Consider the following 19358-nt stretch of genomic DNA (forward strand, 5'->3'; position numbering starts at 1 on the left):
TTTATGTCTTTCAGGCACCATGTCTAGAGAGCATTTGCCAGTTTATTCCCTCCAGGAAAATGATGTCATAATCCACTACTTGGTGCAGCACCACCACACCCTGTTTGGCTGTACAGCCCATGATCTGCTGGAGAGAACCGCCCTGTGGAACGAGATCATTCACAGGGTAAACGATGTCAGCCTGCATAAGCACAGTTATTAGTAGGTCCGACGTCGGTGCACTGACCTCATCTGCCATGCCTGTCAGCATGCTGCTGCAGTTAAGAGGGACCAACTAGCCACAGGGGAGCATCATGTCATCCAGCCCCCCTGACACATGCTGAGGAGCTCCTAGCCAGCTTCACGGCACCTGCCCACCAGCAAAAACAAGACCCAATGGATAGCATTGTGGAGGAGGGTGCTGCCCACACAATGGACGAGGAACGTGCAGGTAAGGCCACAAGGCACATCAGTAGACCACTGTTGCTTATCCATCTGCATATGTAGAGTTTAATCATGCATATGTGAGATAAAATATATATAGTCTGTTGCTGCATTGTAGCAATGAACAGATGTGCATAATCTGTAGTATTGTGGGTTTGTACTGTTGATGTACTGAAATGCTGCTCCCACCCTGTAACAATGCCACAGGTGTGGCTGCTGACAACACATCTCTCACACAACTATGTAGGTCCCTCTGATATACCTCTGGGGCAGCAGCCTGTAGCTGGTGAGTATGGTGTTGTTTGTTCAAGTTTACCAATACACCGGCCATGTTATAGCCATGGTATTTTCCATGCACACATTTAACACACCTATGCATAATGCATGCTGCACATGTTCACTTACTGTTGCTGTTAACTGCACTGCATCACAGTGGTCATCATGGTGGCATATCTGAAGGGTAACTAACAACTTGTCATTGCAAGATGTGTGCACAGAGATGAACGGAACAGTGGAACAAATGGCCTACAGTAGGAACATGTCTGAAACATTAGCCTTATACAGTGCTACAACAGTGTATATACCACTATTACAATGGCAGCTGTTACAGATCTATACAACAGCATACCATAATACCACATTCCACAACCCTTACAATTTATAATGTGGTCCTAACATGAGCAATGAATGTGTAATATGGAATCCTATATACATACCTTAACAAACAATGGAAGCATATGTGTGCACACACTCCAAATAACATATTGTGGAAGCAGCTTTTGAAGTACTGACAGCATTCACTCTTCATGAGTATGCACCTTCCAGCAAGTACAGGTCCTCAGTGTCACACCAAGAAATGGTCTGCTGTCCAAGACGTATGTCCATCACATTTGCCCACTCACCTGCAACAGAGGCAGCTGTGGCTTGCACACATCTTACAAGCCATGGAATGGATCCCATACTCAAAAGGTAACATGCAGGAGTGGGACATGTAGTCTTACCTCACCATTGAATATATCATGGCAAACAGTGCAGACAGTCATGTATGTGACGAGGAAGTATGGGACAGCATTAATGTAGAAAATAAACAGATGGCCATCTGAGACAGATGATGACACATGTTGCAAACTGGTCATGGAGGCTGCCTAGAAACATGTTGCAACACTAAGGGAGTTGCAGGAATGTCTAGCAAGTACTGGCTATGCAGTACCTGTGTCGACAATCACCTGGACTCTGCATAAGTGTGGGCTATGGGTTAGGGTAATCAGATGGGACAGCAAAAGTCCCCCAAATGTGTAATGGTGTACCAAGACCAAGTTTGAAACCTACAAACAGTATCAATTAAGATACATGTGCTGCACAAGCAACACCTCATTCCACCTCAGGCCCAACATCCCCATCTGTACCTTGCTGGTGCCAGTGTACACCTGTATGTTTGCCATTCATTAGCAGGGACTAGGCCAGTACACATGGTGTTCTGAACTTGGGACACTGCAAAATGTCATGTGTAGCCCATAGTTGTCAAGCATCTGCAAAAAGGCTGAGGATGGGGAGGGGTGTCATCCTGAAACACAACGGTGAACTGAAGCAGACATCCAAAGCTCACAAAGAATGGCTGTATCTGCACACAGTCAAGGTCATGAATTGTGGAAGACATAACCCTGACTCCACAGCAATAGTGAAGTCACTGTGTGACCTCCAAGGGCTGTGCACATGAGTTGACTTTGCAATCTTGCAGAGTTGGGGGACATTTGTTGGGTAGAGTGACCAAATACTGGCAAGTGCAGATGTGCCATGCTAGTATACCCCTTCTAGGAATAGTGACTGCTGTAGTACATTTAACAGTTGATGCAACAAACCATCATGTTAAGGGTGTACACACTAATGCAACCACATATTGTGTGCATCTCAATCAGCATCTGCACAACTAACACATTTGTTTGATACTGCATTTGATTGCACAGGTCATATGTCACATATCAGGTTCATGTAATGTTAACATATGCAGTATTGTGGCCCCATGACATATCAGTGAATAGGGTGTCATGTCAATAAGGGTGTGTACAGTCCTCATAGCCATAGTAAGGTTTGAAGGTTGTCAGTGTAAATGTATTGTATGTATAATGTTGGTAACAGGGACTGACTATAGCTGCAGTGCATGCTGTTGAGTGCCATATGTCATGCATGTTGACAGATGGGTAATGAGAGATCTGTGTGTAATATCTTTGTGCAACACTCACCTGTAAGTGTGTGTGTGTGTGTGTGTGCGTGTGTGTGTGTGTGTGTGTGTGTGTGTGTGTGTGTGTGTGTGTGTGTGTGTGTGTGTGTGTGTGTGTGTGTGTGTGTGTGCGCGTATACAGTTAAGCAATGGCATAGAGGTCTTAAAGTGCATTTCTTGTTTTCCCCTCACAGGTGGCAAGGTGGGTCAGGGTCCCTCCTGCAGGCAAACTGATGTTAGTGTCCATACAGACTCTGACAATGATGATAGGTATGATGAGGCAAAGGCAGGGTTGTCAGGGGCTGAAGCTGTGCCATCGTTTGACATCCCACTGTTATCCACCCCATCCCCGCACACAGTCACATTGCCTATACATATCCCATCACCAGTGGCCATAGATAAGGGACAGTTGGCGGGTGGTGGCATGGGACAGAACAATATGGTGACTATGGCACATGTGTCTGGACACAGCAGCCATAGCCAGATGGCCGGAGAGGTACCACACAGGCAGATGTACAGGGGTGCTTGTAGGAGGGCTGCTAGTCATCATGCCTCTGGCAGAAGTGCCACAGCTGGTGTCACCAGACACATGTTGCAGGCCATCATGTAGGCGCAGGCATGTATGGAACGTTATCCCAGATGGAATCTGAGGCTCCTGAGGGCTACTCATGCTGCTGTTATTGACAGCATCCGTGATCTTGCAGGTGCCCACCATTATTTTGCAGAGGTCCTGGATAGATGGTTGGGTGAGATGGTGGGAATCCTCGACCGTGGAATGTCTGTGCTTGAGCATATGGTGGGAGTAGTGTGATGGCCATGTGGACGTAGGCCAGCAACACCAACAGGTGGAGGTCAACGTGGATGTGCAACAAGTCAGAGCCACTCCCGTAGTGGCAGTACCAGCACCAACACTGCAGGGGGGGTGCTGTCCACACCACAACATAGCAGGCCATGTGCACATGGCCCTGGCTGGTCCCAAGAGGGACTCAGATCCAACAGACATATGTCAACCTCAGGGGAGAGTATCATATCTTGGCTTGTACCTGGTAGGGCCTGTGAAACTCCTGGCAGGCACAGTTCTCATGTCCGTGGCCAGAGATGGTGAACTGCACACCCTGCCATGTACAGTCTGCAGCTGTCCAACATACCCCTGTATAGGGCAGCCACATGGCAGAACTGTGTGCATACATACACACACACACACACACACACACACACACACACACACACACACACACACACACACACACACCAACACAGCTAGGGCAATCCCATACATACACACACCACATCTGCACAGCACAATTAATAATGAAACCCCCTGACACACACACATGATGTCAAACAAATGGCTCAGCCTAGGTCTCTGGCAAACCCACAACACACCCTGTGCATATGATGATACCTGTGCCACATCCCTGTCATCCATAACATTGATGCAGGGACAGGGTAATATGGTTCTGATGCACAGGGTTACTATACTACGGTGTACCAATGTAATGCTGTGTAACATGTTTTCAGCACTAAAGTTTAATGCTTACATGTCAGGATGTGTAGCTGGCCAGCCATGATGCATTATAGCTGTTATTAACACTGAGTGAATGTGGTCTCCATAATGTATTTCGTTTCTGTTGTAGGCATCTATGTGTTAGCAGGATGTTGGCCTGCTGTTATTTTCTACAAGGGGTATGGCACTGTGGTGACATCTTGACTGTGTCATATCCTGGGTACAGCTGAACACAAGTCACAGGTCTGTATAACAGTTACTGCATGTGTCACATGCCTGATAGGTCTGAGGGTTGTATGCAGGTGAGTGCACGGTGGCTGATGTCAGCAGCCCTTCTACAGTGGACAATGCTAAGTGTACTGGGAGGTACACACCACATGTTTGTGTATAACACACACACACACAAAAGCTTTGGTGTTGATGCAATACACAGAGAATACTGTACACATGGATGTATGTATTTTTGCAAGGAACCCATTTTAGCCTATGTAATTCTATCAAGACAGAACAGGCACAACATCACATTGGGAAATAATTAGTCTGTTAGTTTAATGTAATTGATGATGGTACTGGCAGGTTATATGTCCCCTTCCCCAATGTAGTGCAATCCTAAACTTGGTAAATATAGGTGTGCTGGTGTGGGTGGCACAGCCCTACCAGTTTGGAGGGTGTGGGGTGGTGTAGAACCGCAGATAGTGTGATTGACAACTACTTAACCTGTTAACATAAACTGTACAGTATTACAGCCAACTAAGTGGGGGATATACTCAACAATAACCATAATGATGGTAGCTGTGTCCACAAGATCCACACCCAGCTATGTATACCAACCCCAGTATCACTGTACAGATATACAGTGGGGAAGAGGGCATTTACACATTTACTACTAGTTTTGATAGAATGAATTTCCACAAGATGATACCTGGGAAATGTTAGCATTTTCCAGTCAGTTCTCAGACAGATGACCTCCCAGGACATGTATTTTCTGCAAACTGAAGTAGATCCCTTCACATACACAAACACTCTTACTTGGCATCACTGAGACTAGAACCCCTAATTAGGTACTTACTGCTACTAATGTGTGTGGCCTTTATTGCACACACCACACAGCTTTTTAGGATGAGTTGGGTCCCAGGTTACTTGTTAAGTGAAGAACATCACCAGGCCTTGTACAGTATGGTAATGGGGGATGCACTGGTTGTTTATGAACAATACATAGTGTGACATACTATCATATACACATTGACAAACACATAACAGTCATACACACATCTGAGAGACCTGGCTTATCAGTGCTAACTACCTTGTCAGTGTGTCCATTCTGTTACAGATAAGTTCATTTGGCTGGATAGTGTAATCAGTTACCTGTATGGTTGATTGTGACAGTGATCCCCATACAGTGGACTTTGGGACATGTACTGGGGGTACCATGGTGTAAAGACAGTATACCCAGCACTCACACCCCACATTGGATATTGTACTCACTGAAACCCATGATAATACTCTGACATGCCCACCATCACACATTGACCAGGACTGCAATACAACTCCTTGTCTATCTCAAGAGTGCTATTACAGGGATATGCATCTATTGCACATGCCACAGGGATTGTAGGGTGATGCTTTGTCATGGCTGTCCTATGGTAAGCAACATCACTATTCCTTACACTGTGTGGCAAGGCATATTATATTAGGAGAATGTGTCCTCAGAATGCTGTATCCTACAAATATGCACACTTGCACACATACACACACTTGCTCGGGCTCAGAGGGTAACCCATGCCTATCTACCCATTTGTACAACAGTGTTGTGCTGGTACTGCAAGCTCCAGATAGCCCATAGGGTGAAGAGTGTAAAAAGGTACATTTAAAGTCCATTACAGCAGCAGCCATATATAACTATGGCAATGGGGCTGTATTGGGTGTGAAGAGCCTCAGGGTATTATTTACTACAGGTTTACAAACACACAGACACTGTTATTCTCAGTAATGCACACTGACACATTTGTCAATACTGGGGTCCATAGGTGCAGGTGTACATAGGTGTGTACCAGGATATTGTCCATGGAGAGATGGGAAGAGTAGGGGATATGGGTACAGTGGTATCATGCTACCTGCCATTTGCCAGCAGGCCATATATCACCTGATGCTATGGGAGTGATCCTCAGGGTGAGAGTTAAACATAACATCCAATCATCTGGTTGCCTCTTGCAGAGGGCCAGCAAGATGCTCCAACTGACATGTATGCAACATGTATTACATAACATGGTCAGTGTCTGTCTTGAAGACCTGTACCCAAGCATGTTCTGTTGACTGTGGTACTGTAGTTGAGGTATCCATGGGCATGTGGTGTGTACAGGGTGGGGATTTCTAGCTATGGCATTCATAACACAACTGGGCAGACATGTCAGTGTCACTCAAGCATAGATTGCCTGCAAGCAGCCAAGATGGATACCTGACATCTGCACATCTGAACAGAGGACAGACAGACATCAGCTAGCCAATTAGTTATGCTTTAGGATGAATGCATTGACAGACATCTGACACGGATATGTATGGCATTACTACATGACAGCAAACTTCAATGACATGTCCTATACACACATTAGTCTACAGTTAATATCCATATGTCAGATCAAGACCCAGTAGAAAATACTTAATGACACACAGCTCACACACCAAGAATGCAATAGTGAGGGCTCAGAGTCCATCTTTGCATGCAGGGGTGTTTGGTTTCAGTACTACAATCTGCAATATACTCTTACTTGGGAAAGCACTGTCAACAGTAGTGATGTAATGATATACTACATGCCAGTGTGACTGCATATAACCTGGGATACTACCCATGTATGAATCACATTCAAATGGAAAAGAGTGTTGTACAAGCCATATATACTCAGGTGACAGAGACAGTAGACTCACACCCCTTGCTACTGTAATGACAGCACATAGATGCATGTTATGTACATGGAATTAAATGCACTTATTAAAGATGTCATTACCCTGCTATTTTTATCAGACTGGAATTTGATCACTGATTACCAGGCCTGAGCTATGCTTATCAGGTGTAAGGATTGCTTAAATGTAAATGCTGAAGCAGATTTGTGCACTGGTAAGTGAAGCTGAAATGGTGCAAGCACCTATATGTTTAACAGTATGTTAGCAGTGCTTACTGTCGTGCAAATCCATGCAAACCCACTTGAAGCTGGTCAAAACTGCCTTAACTCTGTATCCAACAGCCCTTGTTCTGCCCAACAACAAAATAAACAGCCCTTGCAGGTCTTGAACCCAGGACCAGTACACTATAGTCACAGCAGTTAACCACTAAGCCATCACATCTGTGATGATGGCTGTTGTTTTTTTCCAATATATCTGTCAGTACACATACTGAATAGTACTGAACAACTGCTTTGACTTTTGCAATTGTGTAGTACTTGTTAGTGATATTAGTGTTGAATCAAGTATGTTGTTATATCTAAATATACACATATCAGATAAATTCGGTGTGATACATCTTGGAAGGTATATACACCAGTCATGCTTACACATAACAAGGATATGGAGATATATATATATATATATATATATATATATATATATATATATATATACATATGTAGATATATGTATACATGTACATACATATATATATATATATATATATATATATATATATATATATATATATATATATATTTATATATATGTATTTATATACATCTATATACTGCGTTATATATATGGTCATCTATAGATCTATCTGTAAATATATATATATATATATATATATATAAATATATATATATATATGTGGGTCCATATGACTTGGTCGACAGTTCATTTGACTGACACTCATTTGGCCAACGCTTCGTTTGGCCGACAGGGATTTTAGATGGGGGCTTACCACACACCCCAATGTGGGGGCTGTGCCCCACCCCTAACTATATATATCAACTCAGGGTTGCACAACATTGGGGAAGGGGCAAATCTGCAAATGAACTGTCGACCAAATGAGTGTCAATCAAATGAACTGTCATCCAACTCATATGGACCGATATATATATATATATATATATATATATATATATATATATATATATATATACACACACAAAAAAAACTGACAAACTGTAAACAAAGAAACAATTAAATGTACAAACAAAAACTTCAGCAGCAAAAATAAAAATTTAAAAAACACAAAGATAAACGAAACTGATGCATTAGTTTAATTTATCTTTGTGGTTTTTAAATTTTTATTTTCCTGCTGAAGTTTTGTTGTATGTATATATATATATATATATATATATATATATATATATATAATTAATTTAATATATATATATATATATGTGTGTGTGTGTGTGTGTGTGTGTGTGTGTATATATATATATATATATATATATATATATATATATATATATATATATACATAGATGCATAACATATGTCCATAACATGTAGTGGAGTCATACCGCAGCACCAATAGTCACAACCTCTTAGTGCAAGGGGATGTCATGTAAGTATTGCAGGTATAAATGTAGACTGTTGCTACTGTAACAGGGGTTGTTGTAACAGAAATGTGTGGGAAGTCACATCTGATATTGACATGTACGCCATCAGTTACTGACAGACATAAGATCATCATAGTGCAGTACTACACAAATCACAGTAATGATACTGTGGAATACAGCAGCGATATGACCAATAAATGTGGACAGTCTGACACACTCTGGTCAGTCCAGAGGGATACACAGAACCTCTTAGTGCAAGTCTTGTGGGCCAAGCCTGACAAAGTGGATATTTACAGCCATGTAAATGGGGATATCACGGAAATACTGGCACAGATAAGCTTACACAGTTTATGCATTCACCCACTCCTGTCTGTCCTAACCCATAATAACCAGAAGAGCACAGGTCACAAGCCCACCTACGACCCACTAGTTAGTGACATACGTCTGTACACAGGCCAAGGTACATATTCACTATACACACTCTGTCAACAATTACCATACGTACACAGACCTTACTACTGTACACACTACAACGGAATGCCTAGGTTTTGTTCTCAAATATAAGGCTTACTATACTTAACATGTCTAGCAGTCTGATATCTCACTGGCTTGTTATCAGGTATGATGTCAGTAAATAATGACCACTGAACATATGCACCTCTTACTGCATGACATATGTACAACGGTTGACAAAGTTGTGGCTGGAGGCAGAAACACAGGGCCAATATTGACATGTTGCTGTGATAAACCCATACATTTACTGGTGTAACAGGGTTTGTTGTGGCATATGTCTTCTGAGGGATATGAAGTCAGTAACTCACATGGCTGTCACCATGTACTGACTGCAATCCTCAGAGTATGCTACTGCATTTCTAAAGATAGGAAATGTGTGAGTAACACAACACATGTAAGACTTCAAACACTGGCCAGTTTGCAGATAGCCCTACAGGTGAGCATTTCCTCAACCACATAACACTGTCATGACAGATATTAAATCATGTAGAACAGCTATATCCACACAAACCCTGTTAAACCAACATTACTTCAAATGTAGAAGAGCAATACTTACATTCTGTCCTCATGTCTGAAATACCCCCCTCCTGTTTGTTAGCCTGTCTCCACAGTGTTTGTTGCAAGAGGTATAACCAACTACCCTCTGTGATGCTGTTTGTCAAACACCCACATGAAATCCTGCTCACAGTGAAGGAAAAAGGCCAGCACCCACATGAAGTGCTTAGTTATTGGAGTGTGTTTCCATGCAATTGGCTATAGGAATGATGCCACAACTGTTCCACATGAAATTAGCTAGTGGGGGACTGCAATTTGTGCACAGGCCATCAGCTGATCATGAGCATCACTTACAAAACTCAAGCTGCTGCCTAAGCAAAGCAGGTGTACTTTTCCACATCCACCAGAGAGGGAGTGAGACAGACAGACAGAGAAAAAGTAAGAAAGGAAGGGAGTAGGAGAGTAAAAGCCAAGCATCTTTGTGTATGGTCCATGGGTGGAGAGTAATATCTGGGCATTATGACGGTTGCCTATATTGTGTACTTTTTCATACTGTCACATGGTAATTGCACATGGCTGTACACATTTGTGGCTGAGGATTGTCAACAACAATCTCTACAATGTTTGGAAAATGTTGGCCTTGTAATGTTGACAATGGAACATGTAGCTCCTCAATATAATGATGTGGCAAAACCCACACTGCAATGGACCCTGTCATTACACAATCACCCCACAGGACACTGATTAAACACACGCAAACACGCACTTACCAATACTGAGTTTGAAACCCCTACTTGCCTATGTATTGTGATTACATTGTTATGCAGTTATTGCACGCGCCACAGAGCTTACATGTTGGAGAGCTGTCCAAAGGTATCTTTGAAGGTGAGTGACATCAGAAACAGCAATAGTGATAAAGGAGGGATAAGGGGAAGTGTAGTACATGTGACTGTCCACAAAAGCAGGTGTCAAGAAAAACACAACCACACTCTCTCAGGGAATCATACACATGATTACAGTTGGCAGGGTCAGGATTAGAACTCCTAACTAACTAGTTCACTATATTACAGTATTACACAGTTATCACATGCGCCACTGAGCTTATCAGGCTGATGTATGGACAAAGGGTTATTTCAAGGTGACTGACACCAGCAGGCATGCTACAGTAGGGCAATCGGAGGTGTAGTGAGTGTAAATGGCTTCAAAATCACTAATCTCCACACACACACACACACACACACACACACACACACACACACACACACACACACACACACACACACACACACTTGCCAGTACTGACATGCATGGGTAGATTGCTTCACAGGTGTGTAGTAGCTGACTGTGCCAGAAGGCTGTACAAGGCTAGACAAAGGAAATACCTTGACATCAGGCCACATGATAATGGTCTCCAGTGTGGCTCAGGGGTGTAGTCCCTGGATTGGCCCACACAGGTGGGTATTGTATTCACCATCCACTCATCTGGGTTACTATTGTGGGTGGCCAGTGCTGTGCAATGCTTGCCATGTATGTGATCTATATTCCATAACATGGACAGTGCCTGGGTTGTGCACATGTCCCACATGCATGTTCTGTGACGTGTGGAAGTGTAATTGTGGTCTGTGGGGCATGTTATCTGGACAGATTGTTATCATCTTATCTGGCATTCCTGACATCATGCGGTGAGACCTAGCTATGGAACTGAGGTTGTGCCTGCACCTACATTGACACCATGATACAGATATTCAGTGGAGTTAGTGGCATCTGTCCATACAGGACATGTGTATAAGGCATGGTATTCACTTTGTGGGTTACATTTGCAGACTCTACAGTTGTTGCAGGGGTCCAGTGTGGAACATAGCAATGGACCACTGTAAGCATGTATTTGCCTATTGTAGGGATGAAACAGGGTGTAATGTCTTTTTCCTTGCTGGATAACACACACTCAGTCAGGTGATGTTACACATCACAGTACATTCTTATGTCAGTGTCCCAGTGTTGCAGTCAACAGGCATGTAGTCCACTGCAATCACACTGTGGTTGCTATCTGTGGGCAATATGCAGGGAACTACCAATATAGTGGTTGTTGCCTAGCCAAGTGTGTTTGTGTATGAGACATGGGTGGAGAGTGTTCTCTGAGTAATAGAAGGGTTGCATATATTGGTCACTGATCCATAATGTCACATGTAGGGCTATGGATTGTCTACACCAGCCTCTCTGCTGTTTGACATCTTTTGTCCTTGTAAGGTGGACATTGTGACATATAGTATGCCCTCAATATAATAATTTAGCAAAACTCACCCCACAATGCATCCTGTCATTGTACAATCACAGCAACCTCCACCCAGGATACTGATGACAAACACACACACAGTTGCCAGTACTGAGATTCAAACCCCTCCTTAGCTCCTTGCAACTACAGTGTACTGCATTTATCGCATGCACCACAGAGCTTATTGTATGGATGATCCCAATGTACTTCTAAGGTGAAGAACATCAACAGCCCTTGTAAATATTAGCATTGGGTGATGTAGTGGGTGAGAGATCCCAAAAATAGTTTTACCCTAATCACACATTCACCAGTGGTGAGGATCAAACCTCTATCTAAAAAACTTTATGGACCATTATGTTACACATTTACCACATGCACCACTGACCTGACCTGGTATAGGCTTTGCAACAGATACTTTTAAGGTGGATGATATCTGCAGGACTGCTAATGTCAGGCTTTGAGATGGGTACTGGCTGTAAATGGGTACAACATATTTGAGGTACACACACAAACACTTGTCCCAGATGAGATTCATGCCCATAGCTGTGTCATTACTGCTACCACATTGGTCCACATTTATGGCATGCACCATGGAGGTTATAGGGCAAACCCTTCTCCAAAGGTATATTTCAAGGTAGATGACATCAGAAGGCTTGCTAAAGTAGGGCAATGGGAGGTGTAGTGACTGTGAATGGCCTCAGAAACCTTACTCTCTACACACACACACACACACACACACACACACACACACACACACACACACACACACAGAGTTCCACAGTTCCCATGTTTGGAATTAGAACTCCTACCTAGCTAGTACATCACACTATAGCATTACGCAGTTATTGCATGTGCCACGGACCTTACAGGGCTGAATCTTCTCCAAGGAGGCATTTCAAGGGGACTGAAATCAGCAGGCTTTCTAAAGCAGGGCAATGGGAGGTGTAGTGACTGTGAATGGCCTCAAAAGCATTACTCTCCACACACACACACACACACACACACACACACACACACACACACACACACACACACACACACACACACCCAGAGTTTCATAGTTGCCATGTACAGGATTACAACTCCTACTTACCTAATATGTTACACTATAGCATTACACAATTATCGCACATGCCACTGAGCTTATAGGGCTAACCCTTATCCAAAGGTGTATTTCAAGGTGAATGACATCAGCAGGCTTGGTAAAGTAGGGCAATGGGAGGTGTAATGACTGTGAATTGCCTCAAAAGCATGACTCTCTTCACGCACACAGCATTTTACATTTGCTATGTCTGGGATTAGAACTCTTACCTAACTAGTACATCACACTATAGTAGTACTCAGTTACTACACATGTCTTGGAGCTTACAGGGCTGAATGTTGTCCAAGGAGGTATTTCAATGTGACTGACATTAGCAGGCTTGCTAAAGTAGGGCAATGGGAGGTGAAGTGACTTTGAATGGCCTCAAAAGCCTTGATCCCTACACACAAACACACAAAGAGTTTCACAGTTGCCATGTCTGGGATTAGAACTCCTACCTTACTAGTATGTTACACTATAGTATTATGCAGTTATCACATGTGCCATGGGGCTTATAGGATTAGCCCTTATCCAAAGATGTATTTCAAGGTGAATGACATGAGCAGGCTTGCTAAAGTAGGGCAATGGGAGGTGTAGTGACTGTGAATGGCCTCAAAAGCATGAGTCTCTACAAACAAACACACACACACAGTTCACAGTTGCCATGTCTGGGATTAGAACTCCTACCTAACTAATATGTTACACTATAGCATTACTCAATTATCGCATGCACTATGGAGCTTATAGGGCTAGCTCTTATCCAAAGGTGTATTTCAAGGTGAACAACATCAGCAGGCTTGCTAAAGTAGGGCAAAGGGAGGTGTAGTGATTGTGAATGGCCTCAAAAGCATTACTCTCAACACACACACACACACACACACACACACACACACACACACACACACACACACACACACACACACACACACACAGACACACACACACACACACACACACACACACACACACACACACACACACACACACACACACACACACACACACATGTGCTGCTAACCTGTATGTACAATCCCAAAGGTGTTTCCATTTGATAGTAACATTTTATACACTCTCTGTCTAGGGTACTTCCACCTGTGTACTGTGTGTATGTCTGGGCCCACATTCGTGCCATGTCCATCTTTCAGATGTTGACAGATATTACATCCAAACAATTAATATGTATTACTGCTGGATTGGGTCTTGCTGGGATACTTTGTGTTTGGCACTGCAGTTGTCAGAACTTGGCCCTGTCATCAACAGTACTAGTCATAGGCCACCGGGACACAACCCTTCATGCCTACATGCTGACCACTTCCGCACAATATACAACACACAACAACCTAACACACAGAGCCCTGCATATTGTACACATGCAACAATCTATCCTGCTAATTTCTGTGCTCCACTGATATTATACCCACATGTACATGTTACTACATTTCTACTTTGGATTGTGGGGGGGGGCACACCTGACAACTGCAAACACTTGCTATGACTGTACTGGTATTTCAGGTACTCTGTTTGCTTTCATTTCATTCTGTATTCTGACCTATCATGTAGACTAGAGGCATATCAGTGTAGTACAGTTCTTAGGTTTTATTGACCTACATTTCAGTTTCAGACTTTTTACCCTCCAGAACTAACATCCAACTGCCTGACCTGTTGTAGTCTGTCTGTGTAGGTCTGGAGGGGGGCTGTTCTCCATTGCCATCAATCGTATGCCTTAGCCCAGACTTTCTTTATCGTCATCTACACCTGTGCTGGCTGAGGCTGGTGGTGGGTATGTGAGCCTCACTGACATGCATGTGTGTGTCCTAGGGACACACATTTGGCCCACCACATGTCCTGCAGTGGGATTTGTCACCTTGTCTAGTACTGCCTACTCTGTTGACACCAGTATTTGTTATGGATTTTATGCTGCCCATATAGGTGTCTACTATATTCTGCCATCCCATTCATCCACCCAATTCCCTTGCATGCGCACATCCATACCATAGATATAAGTAGCAGAACATACTACTCCATTCAGCAATTGATAGGGAGTTTGACTTACCTTGTGGCTGTGCCAGTATTGAGGATGGTGCTGGAGGGCTGACTATGTCGGATGCACATAGTACACTCCCTATACATGGTTAAGCACAGGTAGTGTCATATCTGGCATCCCTTTTACTGTATGTGTGAGTCAGAGGGAAGTGCCATTCCCTAGGTTCCTACCGTGTCAGTGCATGTGCTATTCATTGCCTCTTTGCCAAGGCCTGGGCATACTGGGCATGCCTCCTTCTGCCTACAGGTGTAGGCTCAGGTTGTTCCTCCTCCAAGTCAGTCTGTGCCTGTGCTGGCCTAGGCAATGGTAGGGGGCTGTGTGGCCCAGCCCCGTGCTGTTCCTGCTGCAGTTGTTTCTGCAGAATCATATTGTGTAACGTGGCACATACAATGACAATTTGGGTACATGTAGCTGGAAAGTACTGCAAGGCACCACTGGATATGTCCAGGCACCAGAACCGTGACCTGAGCATCTCAAATACATGCTCTATTATGATTCTGGTTTGTGTGTGTGCCTCATTATGGAGTTCTTGTTCAGGTGTGTGTGCATTTCTGATGGGTGTCATCAGCCACGGATCCAGTGCATAACCAGCATCCCCCACTAGGTGGCCATATGGGATGTCTCCACTGGCAAATCTCTGGTACAGCTGCATCATGCCAGATGTGGGAGTCGGGATAGCTTCCTGGGCTACCAGCACACACATTAATTATAATGCCCTGGGCATCGCACATGACCTAACAGTTGATGGAGGGGAAGCCCTTGCAGTTTATGTAGACCCTACCCCGCTCACCGGGTGGTGCTTTGATGTGTATGTGCTTGCAGTCTATAGCACCCACTACCTCAGGGTATTCTGCTATTTGGTGGAAGAGATGCATATTGCTGGTCAATGTCTCATGGGTGTTGTGGAAATATATGTGCTCACCGGCATGTGCTGACATGGGATCCAGGAACTGGTGAAGTACCCTGGATGCTGATGCCTGTGAGATCCCCATGATATCCCCAGTTGGCCTTTGGAAGGTACTTGTGGCTAGTATTCTTAAGCCTACACATACCTTGGTATCCACTGGGATGGGTTCCCTCTGTTGGTTCTGTGTGTGAGGTATGGCCGGCGCAGCTCAACAATTTTCTGTAGGAGGTTCCTGTCCACCCTATAGCGTTCCACTATCTCCAGCTTATGTAGCCCCTGGTAGGTTACCCTGGGTCTGCACACTCTTCTCCTTCACCTCACTGTGGATTTGTCATCAGCATTCTCATCCTCACCACCCTCAGCCTCTTCCACATCTTGATTTATGAGAGCGAAAGTAGTCCCTATCATTTTATTGCTTTTGTTAGGTAAAATTTCCCCATTTGTGTACACTGGTGGTGTAGAGTTTGTGGGAAAAAAACAGAGGGAAAAGTGTTTGTATAGTTTATAGTAGTGTGCTGGGCTGGCCTGCTGCCTATGCAATTGGCTGATTCTGATACATTTCACCTGCCAGCTATGCTAGTTCTCCTTGATTACCTTCCTACTGCTGTTTTCCCTTCCCATTGCCTTCCTTTTTAAGCCCCAAGGTGCACCGTGCATACCTAGTGCTCAGATGTGAATGGAGCTGCTATTTCCTGGTTTTTTTTTTTTTTTTAAAACCTGGTGCATGGCACACACACCCATTTAGGCAATGTAAACACTGCTAAGCAGCCTCAGACACACTCCCTTCCTTAGCTGTGCTTAGCTAAGGGCAAACACGGGCCACAGAGCTCCAATAAGCTTACAGCATGCATGACACACACCCTTATGAAGTCATCTAGTTCTTAGGCTTACACCATGGTATTACTGCACTTAAAGGGTTGGGTGCAAGCTAGCACTGAGGGGAAATCTGTGATTCGGTATCATTCTCCTCATTTGCATAGAATTGACTGCTGATGCATGTTACAAAACCGAAACTCAGCCTTCCCCTTTAGCAACCACTATTCCATGGTCTTGTTGTGTTATGCATGCCATTGACTATTATGGCAAAATGATGATTTTGGTTTAGAAGCTTATTTCCAGCTTTTTTTTTATTATTTTCGGGCTGATCCTGTTTGTGCACCACTGCCCTATGCTTAAACTTCTGAAATCGGCCAAAAAAAAGTTATTTTTTATAATTTTGCAACAAATTTTCATGCCTATGGCCATATATTTGACCTTTGGCATACCTAACCCTTATAATACATGCATTTTTACGAGCTGGCATGCCTCCATTTTGTAGTTTGTAAAAATGTAATCAGCTACTGGCTGAATACATTTCTACAGTCTACAGTATTCCTGCACGGACGCCTGCCTGCTTCCTGGATTGCTGATTTATCTCATTTGCATGGTTTTCACCAGCAAATGAGGTAATTAGCATACAGGTGTCCATGCAGGAATAGGGCAGGAGCGCTCCTGCATGTCCCATGAGCTCATTCCTGGATCGCATGTCAGCCATATTGCCTGCAGCAGCTCTTGCACTATTCCTGCACATCGTGCAGAGCTTGCTGAATCCTGGGGACTGTGAGCGAGACTGTTTTCATCCCTTCCTTATTTTTCATTGTATGATAAAAGTACAGTCGTATACCTCTGTGACACGGACTATCAATATGGCAGTGTACGCAAGCTTATACAAGCGTGTTGTGTATATCCCTACACATCCCTACTACAGCAGATGTCTGTTTTTTTTGGTATGTGTACCTGCCACAAGGGATTAATATGAGACCACACAATTCTTCCAGCTGACAACTTCAAGCTGTAGGTGAATCCTGCAACCTCACAGCCAGAGAAAGTTAATATACAACTGAGCTGGTTTAATTCCTACCCCTTCATTACACACCAAACACCCAGCTAAATAAGCTTGTTTATGAACCCCCATAACATCTACCAGCTACTGACTACAAAATGTATAGTTTCTAAAATATTAAGATAAAAAAACCTTCTACAGCTGATCTGAGAGCAACTTAACATGCACACAATAAAAAACTATTTTCTAAGCTCTATGTACATGATAACTATGCCCAAGACAGTGCAGGGGTTGGCTACCTGTATCCAAACCCACATATTACACACAACATGAATGTGTATATTTTCATATTATTTAACTTCATTTTTGAATGTAGGCATTAACCATTGTGTTGCTGCATCCATTGTTTCCAACCATCTTAATAAATAATGATTTCCAAATTCGGCATTTTTGCATGGAGACTTTTTATATAAAAAAGGTTATAACCACCCAGTATGGTATTACCCTTATATGTTGTAACTTGAATCCATGTGATTATCTCCAAGTGACCATTTTCATCCTGATGCATTATTTATTTACATATTTTACAGTGCAAACTAGGAAATAATTATGCATACAAGGCTATCAGAGCATAGCAAAATCATACATTCAGTACTGAAGGACTCCAGGGGTCTATATTAGAAGCACAAAAATGCTTCTAAACGAATACAGAAACAGCAACATATATTCATCGAATCGCATTTAAGTGATTCGATGAATATGTCATAGGGCAAGGAGATGGTTGGCCAACTTCACGGAGATGCCCTTTCCTTCCCTACAGTGCGATCTCAGAGTTGGAATATTTAGTTAGGGGGGTGTGGTGGGCAGGGGTCCCCCACTTTGGGGAGTGTCTGGTGTGAAGCCCCCCACCTGTTTATGATGTTACATTATTTTTTTTTTAGTGAATGGCCACATAAGTTTTTTCCTAGGGAAAAATTTGCTTACGTGACCGTTCGCTATTTTTAGGTTTCATGCATTATGTGTCAACTTTTATGTAGTCGCACATATGCACTTTCATTCTTATAATATAGACCCAACTCCAGAGATAAAATAAGTTTACAGATAATAAGCATTCACTCTTAAACTGGCTGTCTAGGAAGCACCATAACCCTGTATAAGTATACACAAGGAGAATAGGTTCATAGGTTCATAGGTTTATACTAGGCTATCCCATCCACAGGTCTAGATTTCTCTTGAACAGAGTCAGACATGGCCTTGTATGTCAGGCACATGTCACCTCTGAGTTTCTTCAATCTGGCAGCATATGACAGATTTTGGAGTCCTTTATCTTTTGGTGAGGAACATCATTGGTCTGATAAGTGAAGAGTACAGGGAACAATGACCTCACTAGATCTGGATGTGAATCCCTTCATGATCAGGTGGGCAATGGCCACTGTCCCCAGGTCCCTGATAACCTCTTCTGTGCTTAGTGGATTGCCACCGCCATGGCTCTGGCACCAGCTATCTTTGCAGTCATCTGCAAACTTTGTCAGCCAAAGTCCTCCCATGTTGGCCTGTACTTCTGA

The sequence above is a fragment of the Protopterus annectens genome, chromosome 1.part1 (assembly GCF_019279795.1).
Source record: "Protopterus annectens isolate FY-2018-M chromosome 1.part1, PAN1.0, whole genome shotgun sequence".
Lineage (NCBI taxonomy): Eukaryota > Metazoa > Chordata > Ceratodontiformes > Protopteridae > Protopterus > Protopterus annectens.